This window comes from Montipora capricornis, unplaced genomic scaffold, assembly GCF_036669925.1.
Source record: "Montipora capricornis isolate CH-2021 unplaced genomic scaffold, ASM3666992v2 scaffold_238, whole genome shotgun sequence".
Lineage (NCBI taxonomy): Eukaryota > Metazoa > Cnidaria > Anthozoa > Scleractinia > Acroporidae > Montipora > Montipora capricornis.
Genome location: NW_027179988.1, coordinates 1 through 12,146, shown reverse-complemented (window position 1 = coordinate 12,146; position 12,146 = coordinate 1). Strand labels below are relative to the sequence as shown.

General features: G+C 44.2%; 22 non-coding genes and 5 pseudogenes across 22 annotated transcripts; all 27 read right to left on the bottom strand.

Annotated features, from left to right (window-relative positions):
- Positions 1-64: 64 nt before the first annotated feature.
- Positions 65-183, bottom strand: LOC138034953 (5S ribosomal RNA; annotated as a pseudogene).
- Positions 184-509: 326 nt separating this feature from the next.
- LOC138034973 (5S ribosomal RNA) lies at positions 510-628 on the bottom strand. The gene has a single exon (XR_011129323.1). It is a non-coding gene; the product is annotated as a 5S ribosomal RNA (ribosomal RNA).
- A 310-nt stretch (positions 629-938) lies between these two features.
- LOC138034952 (5S ribosomal RNA) lies at positions 939-1,057 on the bottom strand (annotated as a pseudogene).
- Positions 1,058-1,383: 326 nt separating this feature from the next.
- LOC138034972 (5S ribosomal RNA) lies at positions 1,384-1,502 on the bottom strand. The gene has a single exon (XR_011129322.1). It is a non-coding gene; the product is annotated as a 5S ribosomal RNA (ribosomal RNA).
- A 326-nt stretch (positions 1,503-1,828) lies between these two features.
- On the bottom strand, positions 1,829-1,947 carry LOC138034971 (5S ribosomal RNA). Its single transcript, XR_011129321.1, has one exon. It is a non-coding gene; the product is annotated as a 5S ribosomal RNA (ribosomal RNA).
- Positions 1,948-2,273: 326 nt separating this feature from the next.
- Positions 2,274-2,392, bottom strand: LOC138034970 (5S ribosomal RNA). The gene has a single exon (XR_011129320.1). It is a non-coding gene; the product is annotated as a 5S ribosomal RNA (ribosomal RNA).
- Positions 2,393-2,718: 326 nt separating this feature from the next.
- LOC138034949 (5S ribosomal RNA) lies at positions 2,719-2,836 on the bottom strand (annotated as a pseudogene).
- A 326-nt stretch (positions 2,837-3,162) lies between these two features.
- LOC138034969 (5S ribosomal RNA) lies at positions 3,163-3,281 on the bottom strand. Its single transcript, XR_011129319.1, has one exon. It is a non-coding gene; the product is annotated as a 5S ribosomal RNA (ribosomal RNA).
- Positions 3,282-3,607: 326 nt separating this feature from the next.
- On the bottom strand, positions 3,608-3,726 carry LOC138034968 (5S ribosomal RNA). The gene has a single exon (XR_011129318.1). It is a non-coding gene; the product is annotated as a 5S ribosomal RNA (ribosomal RNA).
- Positions 3,727-4,052: 326 nt separating this feature from the next.
- Positions 4,053-4,171, bottom strand: LOC138034966 (5S ribosomal RNA). The gene has a single exon (XR_011129316.1). It is a non-coding gene; the product is annotated as a 5S ribosomal RNA (ribosomal RNA).
- Positions 4,172-4,497: 326 nt separating this feature from the next.
- On the bottom strand, positions 4,498-4,616 carry LOC138034965 (5S ribosomal RNA). The gene has a single exon (XR_011129315.1). It is a non-coding gene; the product is annotated as a 5S ribosomal RNA (ribosomal RNA).
- A 326-nt stretch (positions 4,617-4,942) lies between these two features.
- On the bottom strand, positions 4,943-5,061 carry LOC138034964 (5S ribosomal RNA). The gene has a single exon (XR_011129314.1). It is a non-coding gene; the product is annotated as a 5S ribosomal RNA (ribosomal RNA).
- Positions 5,062-5,387: 326 nt separating this feature from the next.
- LOC138034950 (5S ribosomal RNA) lies at positions 5,388-5,504 on the bottom strand (annotated as a pseudogene).
- Positions 5,505-5,830: 326 nt separating this feature from the next.
- On the bottom strand, positions 5,831-5,949 carry LOC138034963 (5S ribosomal RNA). The gene has a single exon (XR_011129313.1). It is a non-coding gene; the product is annotated as a 5S ribosomal RNA (ribosomal RNA).
- Positions 5,950-6,275: 326 nt separating this feature from the next.
- On the bottom strand, positions 6,276-6,394 carry LOC138034962 (5S ribosomal RNA). Its single transcript, XR_011129312.1, has one exon. It is a non-coding gene; the product is annotated as a 5S ribosomal RNA (ribosomal RNA).
- Positions 6,395-6,715: 321 nt separating this feature from the next.
- Positions 6,716-6,834, bottom strand: LOC138034961 (5S ribosomal RNA). The gene has a single exon (XR_011129311.1). It is a non-coding gene; the product is annotated as a 5S ribosomal RNA (ribosomal RNA).
- Positions 6,835-7,160: 326 nt separating this feature from the next.
- On the bottom strand, positions 7,161-7,279 carry LOC138034959 (5S ribosomal RNA). The gene has a single exon (XR_011129310.1). It is a non-coding gene; the product is annotated as a 5S ribosomal RNA (ribosomal RNA).
- A 326-nt stretch (positions 7,280-7,605) lies between these two features.
- Positions 7,606-7,724, bottom strand: LOC138034958 (5S ribosomal RNA). The gene has a single exon (XR_011129309.1). It is a non-coding gene; the product is annotated as a 5S ribosomal RNA (ribosomal RNA).
- Positions 7,725-8,050: 326 nt separating this feature from the next.
- Positions 8,051-8,169, bottom strand: LOC138034947 (5S ribosomal RNA). Its single transcript, XR_011129307.1, has one exon. It is a non-coding gene; the product is annotated as a 5S ribosomal RNA (ribosomal RNA).
- A 324-nt stretch (positions 8,170-8,493) lies between these two features.
- LOC138034948 (5S ribosomal RNA) lies at positions 8,494-8,612 on the bottom strand. Its single transcript, XR_011129308.1, has one exon. It is a non-coding gene; the product is annotated as a 5S ribosomal RNA (ribosomal RNA).
- A 326-nt stretch (positions 8,613-8,938) lies between these two features.
- Positions 8,939-9,057, bottom strand: LOC138034951 (5S ribosomal RNA; annotated as a pseudogene).
- Positions 9,058-9,382: 325 nt separating this feature from the next.
- Positions 9,383-9,501, bottom strand: LOC138034936 (5S ribosomal RNA). The gene has a single exon (XR_011129297.1). It is a non-coding gene; the product is annotated as a 5S ribosomal RNA (ribosomal RNA).
- A 325-nt stretch (positions 9,502-9,826) lies between these two features.
- Positions 9,827-9,945, bottom strand: LOC138035001 (5S ribosomal RNA). The gene has a single exon (XR_011129350.1). It is a non-coding gene; the product is annotated as a 5S ribosomal RNA (ribosomal RNA).
- Positions 9,946-10,271: 326 nt separating this feature from the next.
- Positions 10,272-10,390, bottom strand: LOC138034990 (5S ribosomal RNA). Its single transcript, XR_011129339.1, has one exon. It is a non-coding gene; the product is annotated as a 5S ribosomal RNA (ribosomal RNA).
- A 326-nt stretch (positions 10,391-10,716) lies between these two features.
- LOC138034979 (5S ribosomal RNA) lies at positions 10,717-10,835 on the bottom strand. Its single transcript, XR_011129328.1, has one exon. It is a non-coding gene; the product is annotated as a 5S ribosomal RNA (ribosomal RNA).
- A 326-nt stretch (positions 10,836-11,161) lies between these two features.
- On the bottom strand, positions 11,162-11,280 carry LOC138034967 (5S ribosomal RNA). Its single transcript, XR_011129317.1, has one exon. It is a non-coding gene; the product is annotated as a 5S ribosomal RNA (ribosomal RNA).
- A 325-nt stretch (positions 11,281-11,605) lies between these two features.
- On the bottom strand, positions 11,606-11,724 carry LOC138034930 (5S ribosomal RNA). The gene has a single exon (XR_011129291.1). It is a non-coding gene; the product is annotated as a 5S ribosomal RNA (ribosomal RNA).
- Between the last annotated feature and the right edge of the window lie 422 nt (positions 11,725-12,146).

The window sequence follows — 12,146 nt, the reverse complement described above, 5'->3', positions numbered from 1 at the left end:
TCAATGCCCACAGAAAACCAAAGTAAAACAAGTCAGGTAACGACAAAAAGTAGAGCCAAATAGAATTCTACAACACGAGATAATCCCAAGCGGGCTCCCGGCGAAGTACTACTCTCGCCCTACAGGATTTGACTACGGGGATCGGACGAGACCCGGGTTTTTGCCTGTGGTCTGGTCGTAGACGGAAGAGAGCCCGTTCTTGGTGTGTGTTTTGCGCGGGCAAGTTGAACTGAGCAAATAACTGTTTCCTCTGTGATGGTTCTTTAACCCTTCACCGGCAATGGCATTGGTAAAATGCAGAGAGTTAATGTTTCCCGTTCAAAAATTCCTTTCAACATCCGGGACTCGAGTAAACAAAGCTTTTCCTCGATTCGATTCCATGGAATGTCATTTGCTAAAGCTTGAATTGTGACGACAAGTTTTACAAGCGCGCGTGCTAATTAGCTCAATGCCCACAGAAAACCAAAGTAAAACAAGTCATATAACGACAAAATGTAGAGTCAAATAGAAGTCTACAACACGAGATATTCCCAAGCGGTCTCCCGTCGAAGTACTACTCTCGCCCTACAGGATTTGACTACGGGGATCGGACGAGACCCGGTTTTTTGCCTGTGGTATGGTCGTAGACGGAAGAAAGCCCGTTCTTGTTGTGTGTTTTGAGCGGGCAAGTTGAACTGAGCAAATAACTGTTTCCTCTGTGATGGTTCTTTAACCCTTCACCGGCAATGGCATTGGTAAAATGCAGAGAGTTAATGTTTCCCGTTCAAAAATTCCTTTCAACATCCGGGACTCGAGTAAACAAAGCTTTTCCTCGATTCGTTCATTTGCTAAAGCTTGAATTGTGACGACAAGTTTTACAAGCGCGCGTGTGCTCAAGCCCACAGAAAACCAAAACAAAAAAAAAAAGTATATAACAACAAAAAAAAACGTCAAATAGAAGTCTACAACACGAGATATTCCCAAGCGGTCTCCCGTCGAAGTACTACTCTCGCCCTACAGGATTTGACTACGGGGATCGTCCGAGAACGGGTTTTTTGCCTGTGGTATGGTCGTTGACGTTAGTTTGCCCGGTATTGTTGTGTGTTTTGAGCGGGCAGTTGAACTGAGCAAATAAACTGTTTCCTCTGTGATGGTTCTTTAACCCTTCACCGGCAATGGCATTGGTAAAATGCAGAGAGTTAATGTTTCCCGTTCAAAAATTCCTTTCAACATCCGGGACTCGAGTAAACAAAGCTTTTCCTCGATTCGATTCCATGGAATGTCATTTGCTAAAGCTTGAATTGTGACGACAAGTTTTACAAGCGCGCGTGCTAATTAGCTCAATGCCCACAGAAAACCAAAGTAAAACAAGTCATATAACGACAAAATGTAGAGTCAAATAGAAGTCTACAACACGAGATATTCCCAAGCGGTCTCCCGTCGAAGTACTACTCTCGCCCTACAGGATTTGACTACGGGGATCGGACGAGACCCGGTTTTTTGCCTGTGGTATGGTCGTAGACGGAAGAAAGCCCGTTCTTGTTGTGTGTTTTGAGCGGGCAAGTTGAACTGAGCAAATAACTGTTTCCTCTGTGATGGTTCTTTAACCCTTCACCGGCAATGGCATTGGTAAAATGCAGAGAGTTAATGTTTCCCGTTCAAAAATTCCTTTCAACATCCGGGACTCGAGTAAACAAAGCTTTTCCTCGATTCGATTCCATGGAATGTCATTTGCTAAAGCTTGAATTGTGACGACAAGTTTTACAAGCGCGCGTGCTAATTAGCTCAATGCCCACAGAAAACCAAAGTAAAACAAGTCATATAACGACAAAATGTAGAGTCAAATAGAAGTCTACAACACGAGATATTCCCAAGCGGTCTCCCGTCGAAGTACTACTCTCGCCCTACAGGATTTGACTACGGGGATCGGACGAGACCCGGTTTTTTGCCTGTGGTATGGTCGTAGACGGAAGAAAGCCCGTTCTTGTTGTGTGTTTTGAGCGGGCAAGTTGAACTGAGCAAATAACTGTTTCCTCTGTGATGGTTCTTTAACCCTTCACCGGCAATGGCATTGGTAAAATGCAGAGAGTTAATGTTTCCCGTTCAAAAATTCCTTTCAACATCCGGGACTCGAGTAAACAAAGCTTTTCCTCGATTCGATTCCATGGAATGTCATTTGCTAAAGCTTGAATTGTGACGACAAGTTTTACAAGCGCGCGTGCTAATTAGCTCAATGCCCACAGAAAACCAAAGTAAAACAAGTCATATAACGACAAAATGTAGAGTCAAATAGAAGTCTACAACACGAGATATTCCCAAGCGGTCTCCCGTCGAAGTACTACTCTCGCCCTACAGGATTTGACTACGGGGATCGGACGAGACCCGGTTTTTTGCCTGTGGTATGGTCGTAGACGGAAGAAAGCCCGTTCTTGTTGTGTGTTTTGAGCGGGCAAGTTGAACTGAGCAAATAACTGTTTCCTCTGTGATGGTTCTTTAACCCTTCACCGGCAATGGCATTGGTAAAATGCAGAGAGTTAATGTTTCCCGTTCAAAAATTCCTTTCAACATCCGGGACTCGAGTAAACAAAGCTTTTCCTCGATTCGATTCCATGGAATGTCATTTGCTAAAGCTTGAATTGTGACGACAAGTTTTACAAGCGCGCGTGCTAATTAGCTCAATGCCCACAGAAAACCAAAGTAAAACAAGTCATATAACGACAAAATGTAGAGTCAAATAGAAGTCTACAACACGAGATATTCCCAAGCGGTCTCCCGTCGAAGTACTACTCTCGCCCTACAGGATTTGACTACGGGGATCGGACGAGACCCGGTTTTTGCCTGTGGTATGGTCGTAGACGGAAGAAAGCCCGTTCTTGTTGTGTGTTTTGAGCGGGCAAGTTGAACTGAGCAAATAACTGTTTCCTCTGTGATGGTTCTTTAACCCTTCACCGGCAATGGCATTGGTAAAATGCAGAGAGTTAATGTTTCCCGTTCAAAAATTCCTTTCAACATCCGGGACTCGAGTAAACAAAGCTTTTCCTCGATTCGATTCCATGGAATGTCATTTGCTAAAGCTTGAATTGTGACGACAAGTTTTACAAGCGCGCGTGCTAATTAGCTCAATGCCCACAGAAAACCAAAGTAAAACAAGTCATATAACGACAAAATGTAGAGTCAAATAGAAGTCTACAACACGAGATATTCCCAAGCGGTCTCCCGTCGAAGTACTACTCTCGCCCTACAGGATTTGACTACGGGGATCGGACGAGACCCGGTTTTTTGCCTGTGGTATGGTCGTAGACGGAAGAAAGCCCGTTCTTGTTGTGTGTTTTGAGCGGGCAAGTTGAACTGAGCAAATAACTGTTTCCTCTGTGATGGTTCTTTAACCCTTCACCGGCAATGGCATTGGTAAAATGCAGAGAGTTAATGTTTCCCGTTCACAACTCTCTTCCAACCTCCGGGACTCGAGTAAACAAAGCTTTTCCTCGATTCGCTTCCATGGAATGTCCATTGCTAAAGCTTGAATTGTGACGACAAGTTTTACAAGCGCGCGTGCTAATTAGCTCAATGCCCACAGAAAACCAAAGTAAAACAAGTCATATAACGACAAAATGTAGAGTCAAATAGAAGTCTACAACACGAGATATTCCCAAGCGGTCTCCCGTCGAAGTACTACTCTCGCCCTACAGGATTTGACTACGGGGATCGGACGAGACCCGGTTTTTTGCCTGTGGTATGGTCGTAGACGGAAGAAAGCCCGTTCTTGTTGTGTGTTTTGAGCGGGCAAGTTGAACTGAGCAAATAACTGTTTCCTCTGTGATGGTTCTTTAACCCTTCACCGGCAATGGCATTGGTAAAATGCAGAGAGTTAATGTTTCCCGTTCAAAAATTCCTTTCAACATCCGGGACTCGAGTAAACAAAGCTTTTCCTCGATTCGATTCCATGGAATGTCATTTGCTAAAGCTTGAATTGTGACGACAAGTTTTACAAGCGCGCGTGCTAATTAGCTCAATGCCCACAGAAAACCAAAGTAAAACAAGTCATATAACGACAAAATGTAGAGTCAAATAGAAGTCTACAACACGAGATATTCCCAAGCGGTCTCCCGTCGAAGTACTACTCTCGCCCTACAGGATTTGACTACGGGGATCGGACGAGACCCGGTTTTTTGCCTGTGGTATGGTCGTAGACGGAAGAAAGCCCGTTCTTGTTGTGTGTTTTGAGCGGGCAAGTTGAACTGAGCAAATAACTGTTTCCTCTGTGATGGTTCTTTAACCCTTCACCGGCAATGGCATTGGTAAAATGCAGAGAGTTAATGTTTCCCGTTCAAAAATTCCTTTCAACATCCGGGACTCGAGTAAACAAAGCTTTTCCTCGATTCGATTCCATGGAATGTCATTTGCTAAAGCTTGAATTGTGACGACAAGTTTTACAAGCGCGCGTGCTAATTAGCTCAATGCCCACAGAAAACCAAAGTAAAACAAGTCATATAACGACAAAATGTAGAGTCAAATAGAAGTCTACAACACGAGATATTCCCAAGCGGTCTCCCGTCGAAGTACTACTCTCGCCCTACAGGATTTGACTACGGGGATCGGACGAGACCCGGTTTTTTGCCTGTGGTATGGTCGTAGACGGAAGAAAGCCCGTTCTTGTTGTGTGTTTTGAGCGGGCAAGTTGAACTGAGCAAATAACTGTTTCCTCTGTGATGGTTCTTTAACCCTTCACCGGCAATGGCATTGGTAAAATGCAGAGAGTTAATGTTTCCCGTTCAAAAATTCCTTTCAACATCCGGGACTCGAGTAAACAAAGCTTTTCCTCGATTCGATTCCATGGAATGTCATTTGCTAAAGCTTGAATTGTGACGACAAGTTTTACAAGCGCGCGTGCTAATTAGCTCAATGCCCACAGAAAACCAAAGTAAAACAAGTCATATAACGACAAAATGTAGAGTCAAATAGAAGTCTACAACACGAGATATTCCCAAGCGGTCTCCCGTCGAAGTACTACTCTCGCCCTACAGGATTTGACTACGGGGATCGGACGAGACCCGGTTTTTTGCCTGTGGTATGGTCGTAGACGGAAGAAAGCCCGTTCTTGTTGTGTGTTTTGAGCGGGCAAGTTGAACTGAGCAAATAACTGTTTCCTCTGTGATGGTTCTTTAACCCTTCACCGGCAATGGCATTGGTAAAATGCAGAGAGTTAATGTTTCCCGTTCAAAAATTCCTTTCAACATCCGGGACTCGAGTAAACAAAGCTTTTCCTCGATTCGATTCCATGGAATGTCATTTGCTAAAGCTTGAATTGTGACGACAAGTTTTACAAGCGCGCGTGCTAATTAGCTCAATGCCCACAGAAAACCAAAGTAAAACAAGTCATATAACGACAAAATGTAGAGTCAAATAGAAGTCTACAACACGAGATTCCCAAGCGGTCTCCCGTCGAAGTACTACTCTCGCCCTACAGGATTTGACTACGGGGATCGGACGAGACCCGGTTTTTTGCCTGTGGTATGGTCGTAGACGGAAGAAAGCCCGTTCTTGTTGTGTGTTTTGAGCGGGCAAGTTGAACTGAGGAACGTACTGGTCCCTCTGTGATGGTTCTTTAACCCTTCACCGGCAATGGCATTGGTAAAATGCAGAGAGTTAATGTTTCCCGTTCAAAAATTCCTTTCAACATCCGGGACTCGAGTAAACAAAGCTTTTCCTCGATTCGATTCCATGGAATGTCATTTGCTAAAGCTTGAATTGTGACGACAAGTTTTACAAGCGCGCGTGCTAATTAGCTCAATGCCCACAGAAAACCAAAGTAAAACAAGTCATATAACGACAAAATGTAGAGTCAAATAGAAGTCTACAACACGAGATATTCCCAAGCGGTCTCCCGTCGAAGTACTACTCTCGCCCTACAGGATTTGACTACGGGGATCGGACGAGACCCGGTTTTTTGCCTGTGGTATGGTCGTAGACGGAAGAAAGCCCGTTCTTGTTGTGTGTTTTGAGCGGGCAAGTTGAACTGAGCAAATAACTGTTTCCTCTGTGATGGTTCTTTAACCCTTCACCGGCAATGGCATTGGTAAAATGCAGAGAGTTAATGTTTCCCGTTCAAAAATTCCTTTCAACATCCGGGACTCGAGTAAACAAAGCTTTTCCTCGATTCGATTCCATGGAATGTCATTTGCTAAAGCTTGAATTGTGACGACAAGTTTTACAAGCGCGCGTGCTAATTAGCTCAATGCCCACAGAAAACCAAAGTAAAACAAGTCATATAACGACAAAATGTAGAGTCAAATAGAAGTCTACAACACGAGATATTCCCAAGCGGTCTCCCGTCGAAGTACTACTCTCGCCCTACAGGATTTGACTACGGGGATCGGACGAGACCCGGTTTTTTGCCTGTGGTATGGTCGTAGACGGAAGAAAGAACGTTCTTGTTGTGTGTTTTGAGCGGGCAAGTTGAACTGAGCAAATAACTGTTTCCTCTGTGATGGTTCTTTAACCCTTCACCGTCAATGGCATTGGTCAAAAGCAGAGAGTTAATGTTTCCCCTTCAAAAATTCCTTTCAACTCGCTCGAGTAAACAAAGCTTTTCCTCGATTCGATTCCATGGAATGTCATTTGCTAAAGCTTGAATTGTGACGACAAGTTTTACAAGCGCGCGTGCTAATTAGCTCAATGCCCACAGAAAACCAAAGTAAAACAAGTCATATAACGACAAAATGTAGAGTCAAATAGAAGTCTACAACACGAGATATTCCCAAGCGGTCTCCCGTCGAAGTACTACTCTCGCCCTACAGGATTTGACTACGGGGATCGGACGAGACCCGGTTTTTTGCCTGTGGTATGGTCGTAGACGGAAGAAAGCCCGTTCTTGTTGTGTGTTTTGAGCGGGCAAGTTGAACTGAGCAAATAACTGTTTCCTCTGTGATGGTTCTTTAACCCTTCACCGGCAATGGCATTGGTAAAATGCAGAGAGTTAATGTTTCCCGTTCAAAAATTCCTTTCAACATCCGGGACTCGAGTAAACAAAGCTTTTCCTCGATTCGATTCCATGGAATGTCATTTGCTAAAGCTTGAATTGTGACGACAAGTTTTACAAGCGCGCGTGCTAATTAGCTCAATGCCCACAGAAAACCAAAGTAAAACAAGTCATATAACGACAAAATGTAGAGTCAAATAGAAGTCTACAACACGAGATATTCCCAAGCGGTCTCCCGTCGAAGTACTACTCTCGCCCTACAGGATTTGACTACGGGGATCGGACGAGACCCGGTTTTTTGCCTGTGGTATGGTCGTAGACGGAAGAAAGCCCGTTCTTGTTGTGTGTTTTGAGCGGGCAAGTTGAACTGAGCAAATAACTGTTTCCTCTGTGATGGTTCTTTAACCCTTCACCGGCAATGGCATTGGTAAAATGCAGAGAGTTAATGTTTCCCGTTCAAAAATTCCTTTCAACATCCGGGACTCGAGTAAACAAAGCTTTTCCTCGATTCGATTCCATGGAATGTCATTTGCTAAAGCTTGAATTGTGACGACAAGTTTTACAAGCGCGCGTGCTAATTAGCTCAATGCCCACAGAAAACCAAAGTAAAACAAGTCATATAACGACAAAATGTAGAGTCAAATAGAAGTCTACAACACGAGATATTCCCAAGCGGTCTCCCGTCGAAGTACTACTCTCGCCCTACAGGATTTGACTACGGGGATCGGACGAGACCCGGTTTTTTGCCTGTGGTATGGTCGTAGACGGAAGAAAGCCCGTTCTTGTTGTGTGTTTTGAGCGGGCAAGTTGAACTGAGCAAATAACTGTTTCCTCTGTGATGGTTCTTTAACCCTTCACCGGCAATGGCATTGGTAAAATGCAGAGAGTTAATGTTTCCCGTTCAAAAATTCCTTTCAACATCCGGGACTCGAGTAAACAAAGCTTTTCCTCGATTCGATTCCATGGAATGTCATTTGCTAAAGCTTGAATTGTGACGACAAGTTTTACAAGCGCGCGTGCTAATTAGCTCAATGCCCACAGAAAACCAAAGTAAAACAAGTCATATAACGACAAAATGTAGAGTCAAATAGAAGTCTACAACACGAGATATTCCCAAGCGGTCTCCCGTCGAAGTACTACTCTCGCCCTACAGGATTTGACTACGGGGATCGGACGAGACCCGGTTTTTTTCCTGTGGTATGGTGGTAGACGGAAGAAAGCCGTTTCTTGTGTGTGTTTGAGCGGGCAAGTTGAACTGAGCAAATAACTGTTTCCTCTGTGATGGTTCTTTAACCCTTCACCGGCAATGGCATTGGTAAAATGCAGAGAGTTAATGTTTCCCGTTCAAAAATTCCTTTCAACATCCGGGACTCGAGTAAACAAAGCTTTTCCTCGATTCGATTCCATGGAATGTCATTTGCTAAAGCTTGAATTGTGACGACAAGTTTTACAAGCGCGCGTGCTAATTAGCTCAATGCCCACAGAAAACCAAAGTAAAACAAGTCATATAACGACAAAATGTAGAGTCAAATAGAAGTCTACAACACGAGATATTCCCAAGCGGTCTCCCGTCGAAGTACTACTCTCGCCCTACAGGATTTGACTACGGGGATCGGACGAGACCCGGTTTTTTGCCTGTGGTATGGTCGTAGACGGAAGAAAGCCCGTTCTTGTTGTGTGTTTTGAGCGGGCAAGTTGAACTGAGCAAATAACTGTTTCCTCTGTGATGGTTCTTTAACCCTTCACCGGCAATGGCATTGGTAAAATGCAGAGAGTTAATGTTTCCCGTTCAAAAATTCCTTTCAACATCCGGGACTCGAGTAAACAAAGCTTTTCCTCGATTCGATTCCATGGAATGTCATTTGCTAAAGCTTGAATTGTGACGACAAGTTTTACAAGCGCGCGTGCTAATTAGCTCAATGCCCACAGAAAACCAAAGTAAAACAAGTCATATAACGACAAAATGTAGAGTCAAATAGAAGTCTACAACTAGAGATATTCCCAAGCGGTCTCCCGTCGAAGTACTACTCTCGCCCTACAGGATTTGACTACGGGGATCGGACGAGACCCGGTTTTTTGCCTGTGGTATGGTCGTAGACGGAAGAAAGCCCGTTCTTGTTGTGTGTTTTGAGCGGGCAAGTTGAACTGAGCAAATAACTGTTTCCTCTGTGATGGTTCTTTAACCCTTCACCGGCAATGGCATTGGTAAAATGCAGAGAGTTAATGTTTCCCGTTCAAAAATCCTTTCAACATCCGGGACTCGAGTAAACAAAGCTTTTCCTCGATTCGATTCCATGGAATGTCATTTGCTAAAGCTTGAATTGTGACGACAAGTTTTACAAGCGCGCGTGCTAATTAGCTCAATGCCCACAGAAAACCAAAGTAAAACAAGTCATATAACGACAAAATGTAGAGTCAAATAGAAGTCTACAACACGAGATATTCCCAAGCGGTCTCCCGTCGAAGTACTACTCTCGCCCTACAGGATTTGACTACGGGGATCGGACGAGACCCGGTTTTTTGCCTGTGGTATGGTCGTAGACGGAAGAAAGCCCGTTCTTGTTGTGTGTTTTGAGCGGGCAAGTTGAACTGAGCAAATAACTGTTTCCTCTGTGATGGTTCTTTAACCCTTCACCGGCAATGGCATTGGTAAAATGCAGAGAGTTAATGTTTCCCGTTCAAAATTCCTTTCAACATCCGGGACTCGAGTAAACAAAGCTTTTCCTCGATTCGATTCCATGGAATGTCATTTGCTAAAGCTTGAATTGTGACGACAAGTTTTACAAGCGCGCGTGCTAATTAGCTCAATGCCCACAGAAAACCAAAGTAAAACAAGTCATATAACGACAAAATGTAGAGTCAAATAGAAGTCTACAACACGAGATATTCCCAAGCGGTCTCCCGTCGAAGTACTACTCTCGCCCTACAGGATTTGACTACGGGGATCGGACGAGACCCGGTTTTTTGCCTGTGGTATGGTCGTAGACGGAAGAAAGCCCGTTCTTGTTGTGTGTTTTGAGCGGGCAAGTTGAACTGAGCAAATAACTGTTTCCTCTGTGATGGTTCTTTAACCCTTCACCGGCAATGGCATTGGTAAAATGCAGAGAGTTAATGTTTCCCGTTCAAAAATTCCTTTCAACATCCGGGACTCGAGTAAACAAAGCTTTTCCTCGATTCGATTCCATGGAATGTCATTTGCTAAAGCTTGAATTGTGACGACAAGTTTTACAAGCGCGCGTGCTAATTAGCTCAATGCCCACAGAAAACCAAAGTAAAACAAGTCATATAACGACAAAATGTAGAGTCAAATAGAAGTCTACAACACGAGATATTCCCAAGCGGTCTCCCGTCGAAGTACTACTCTCGCCCTACAGGATTTGACTACGGGGATCGGACGAGACCCGGTTTTTTGCCTGTGGTATGGTCGTAGACGGAAGAAAGCCCGTTCTTGTTGTGTGTTTTGAGCGGGCAAGTTGAACTGAGCAAATAACTGTTTCCTCTGTGATGGTTCTTTAACCCTTCACCGGCAATGGCATTGGTAAAATGCAGAGAGTTAATGTTTCCCGTTCAAAAATTCCTTTCAACATCCGGGACTCGAGTAAACAAAGCTTTTCCTCGATTCGATTCCATGGAATGTCATTTGCTAAAGCTTGAATTGTGACGACAAGTTTTACAAGCGCGCGTGCTAATTAGCTCAATGCCCACAGAAAACCAAAGTAAAACAAGTCATATAACGACAAAATGTAGAGTCAAATAGAAGTCTACAACACGAGATATTCCCAAGCGGTCTCCCGTCGAAGTACTACTCTCGCCCTACAGGATTTGACTACGGGGATCGGACGAGACCCGGTTTTTTGCCTGTGGTATGGTCGTAGACGGAAGAAAGCCCGTTCTTGTTGTGTGTTTTGAGCGGGCAAGTTGAACTGAGCAAATAACTGTTTCCTCTGTGATGGTTCTTTAACCCTTCACCGGCAATGGCATTGGTAAAATGCAGAGAGTTAATGTTTCCCGTTCAAAAATTCCTTTCAACATCCGGGACTCGAGTAAACAAAGCTTTTCCTCGATTCGATTCCATGGAATGTCATTTGCTAAAGCTTGAATTGTGACGACAAGTTTTACAAGCGCGCGTGCTAATTAGCTCAATGCCCACAGAAAACCAAAGTAAAACAAGTCATATAACGACAAAATGTAGAGTCAAATAGAAGTCTACAACACGAGATATTCCCAAGCGGTCTCCCGTCGAAGTACTACTCTCGCCCTACAGGATTTGACTACGGGGATCGGACGAGACCCGGTTTTTTGCCTGTGGTATGGTCGTAGACGGAAGAAAGCCCGTTCTTGTTGTGTGTTTTGAGCGGGCAAGTTGAACTGAGCAAATAACTGTTTCCTCTGTGATGGTTCTTTAACCCTTCACCGGCAATGGCATTGGTAAAATGCAGAGAGTTAATGTTTCCCGTTCAAAAATTCCTTTCAACATCCGGGACTCGAGTAAACAAAGCTTTTCCTCGATTCGATTCCATGGAATGTCATTGCTAAAGCTTGAATTGTGACGACAAGTTTTACAAGCGCGCGTGCTAATTAGCTCAATGCCCACAGAAAACCAAAGTAAAACAAGTCATATAACGACAAAATGTAGAGTCAAATAGAAGTCTACAACACGAGATATTCCCAAGCGGTCTCCCGTCGAAGTACTACTCTCGCCCTACAGGATTTGACTACGGGGATCGGACGAGACCCGGTTTTTTGCCTGTGGTATGGTCGTAGACGGAAGAAAGCCCGTTCTTGTTGTGTGTTTTGAGCGGGCAAGTTGAACTGAGCAAATAACTGTTTCCTCTGTGATGGTTCTTTAACCCTTCACCGGCAATGGCATTGGTAAAATGCAGAGAGTTAATGTTTCCCGTTCAAAAATTCCTTTCAACATCCGGGACTCGAGTAAACAAAGCTTTTCCTCGATTCGATTCCATGGAATGTCATTTGCTAAAGCTTGAATTGTGACGACAAGTTTTACAAGCGCGCGTGCTAATTAGCTCAATGCCCACAGAAAACCAAAGTAAAACAAGTCATATAACGACAAAATGTAGAGTCAAATAGAAGTCTACAACACGAGATATTCCCAAGCGGTCTCCCGTCGAAGTACTACTCTCGCCCTACAGGATTTGACTACGGGGATCGGACGAGACCCGGTTTT